The sequence below is a fragment of the Dendrobates tinctorius genome, unplaced genomic scaffold (genome assembly GCF_039654945.1).
Source record: "Dendrobates tinctorius isolate UK_male_01 unplaced genomic scaffold, ASM3965494v1 ptg000025l, whole genome shotgun sequence".
Taxonomy (NCBI): Eukaryota; Metazoa; Chordata; class Amphibia; order Anura; family Dendrobatidae; genus Dendrobates; species Dendrobates tinctorius.
The window spans coordinates 18169183-18171744 of NW_027361693.1; the positions used below are offsets into that span (position 1 = coordinate 18169183).

The 2562-nt window shown below is 45.1% G+C and overlaps 1 pseudogene; it reads right to left on the reverse strand.

Annotated features, from left to right (window-relative positions):
* Positions 1-235: 235 nt before the first annotated feature.
* On the reverse strand, positions 236-1610 carry LOC141084638 (serine/arginine-rich splicing factor 9 pseudogene; annotated as a pseudogene).
* Positions 1611-2562: the final 952 nt, after the last annotated feature.

Here is a 2562-nt window from a genome sequence, read left to right on the forward strand (position 1 = left end):
AACAATACTAGGACTGCAGTATAAGTACAGATACAATAGCTAATCAGCAGTCAGTCACCAAATGGTTGCCAGTGGACAATAATTCACTGAAAGTAAGGGCCAACAATCATTCTCACATGAATTCTCATGCATATCTTTTGGCATACTGAAATAATTTGTCTGAATAATTCCGATTAAATGCGATATCTCTACATACCTCCCCCATCTTAATTAGCCAGACAAGATAGACTTCCAATCATCCTTCTTCACTTATCGGGGACAATCCGTTAGAATGTCTTTAAGCAGAGACATCAATGTAAGAGGTTTCTCCTTCATAAGAATGAAACTTCATCCAGTTTCCTCAAAGCATATTCCAACTCGTCCTTGCGAACAAAGTCCACAATACCGGTGTCATCCATGTGCAGATCAGCATAGCAGACTTCTCCATCTTCTCTCATATGATCTTTTATATCCTGCCACCTCCTAAGGGGGAAGCTCTGAGACGAGGACTCTATATTCAGTTTACTGAGAGAGTGCCCCATTTCTACTTCGGAGTCCTTCATAACTTCCCCCTTGGCTCTTGCTTGACCTGGGAAACTTAACACATAAATGATGAGAACAAAACTCATATCCATTGTTTCCACTCACAGCATTTTCCGCCTCCCATGCTTCATGGAAGGTGATGAAGGCAAATGGTGTGGCTCTGCCTCCCCCATGATTCTTCAGCTTGATGGCATGAATCCTCTTATACTTATGGAACAACTCCTCCATCTCCTTCTCTCATACATTGGCCAGTAAATTGCCCACAAAAATGCACCTGTTTCCCAAGCACTGACCTCCAGTCCTGGAGAAGTCCCCTTGGCGGCTTGGTTAATCGTGTTCTGTTGGTACAATATCTAGGCTGACTAGGGTGATGGAAGACCCAGTGTTCTGAGGTCAATGAGCATTTATATCACTGACCTTGACTGGCTGGAGGTGGCTATGGAGGTTGGCCGGTGTAGGGTGGTCAACCTGCCATATATTGTGAACAGATTGCAAAGGAGAAAGTTTATGGTTAAACGTGCGCTGCTTGACAGATCACTCCTTCCAGATTATATTGATTGTACTTTTATTTCCCAACGCGTTTCGAAGTTTACACTTCTTCCTCAGAGGATGACATGTCATCCCCTGCGGAAGAAGTGTAAACTTCGAAATGCGTTGGGAAAAAAAAGTACAATCAATATAATCTGGAAGGAGTGATCTGTCAAGTTGAGCACGTTTAATCCATAAACTTTCTCCTTTGCAATCTGATGATTTGTGGTCACGGAGTGGCCCTTTGGATGTGCAGCAGCCTGACCTTTCGTTCCTATTTGTCTGTAACTCTCCTACATAAGGTGAGTATAATGATTTGATTTCACATCAATCCCTACTCGGGTAAGACCCTATTGCGCTTTTTTTCTTTCAGCTGTCTGACTATATATTGTGAACAGGATATATCACTTCATCCTTTGCAGGTGTATTCTGGAGGTAGTGCCACTCAGAACCTGCTGGCTCATTTTAGCAGATGTTGACTGGCTGAGCTGGCAGATGGGCTCCGGGCATGGGGCCACGTCCCTTTGAACAATCTTTGACAACGTGTCAAAGGCGTCCATATGTATAGCGGTGCCGTGGGTTGGGCAACTCATGGGACCTGTTTGGTAAACCTTTGTCCAGATGGTTGGTCAAATCTTTGGTTGAAGAGTCTTTTTGGATTGGTAGTCATATCGGGTCTCCAGCGCAGTTGGTTGGCTGTAAATTCGTCAGTCAATTGAGCTGCTTGCTGTGGAGTGTCAGGCTTCCAGTCGGCTACCCACTCTTGAATGTCTGGGGCCATCTTTTCCATAAGTTGCTCAAGCATGATCACATCCTGAAGGGCAGTGAGCAGAATGGGCAGACCTACTGCCGAGCCAGCGGTTGCAGTTTCTTTGGAATTGACTGCCAAATTCCACATAGGAGACCCCCTGGCGAGACAATGTCCAGAACTTGGTGTGATATCTCTTGGGGGTGATGGTAAAAAGTGCCAGCAGGGTACCCTTAATAGTTCCATATTCCTGGGAATATTGAGGCCCAAGTGACCGGGCAGCATCCCGCACCCGATCAGTCAAACTAGTTGACAGGCCTTGTCAGGGTATCTGGTGCATCATCATCAGAGTCTCAAAATCTTGCAGATGTTCATCAACCTCTCTGTTGGACTCATTAAAAACTGTCACGTCTCTGTAGCAAAGATGATTTCCTGGTGGTGGAACACCATAGACATACGGTCCGACATTGGTGGTAAAGGTTCTGGAATTCCCAAAACTGATTCAATAACATAAGCCCTCTCGTCACTTGAGGCTCCGGTTCCCAATGCAATCAACTTTTCCTGGATTCTGGCAGCTGGTAACTAGATATTAGATTCCAGACTACTACTGGATCCTTGATTTGGCAAGCAGCTTAAATCCTCTGGGACCATTTCAGCAGGAATTTGATTGTCCTCCATGATGTTCTGGGCATCCCATTGTATCAATTCCTTGATCAAATATGACCGAGAGTCGGTGGTCAGGTATTCAATCTGTCGAAGCTGGC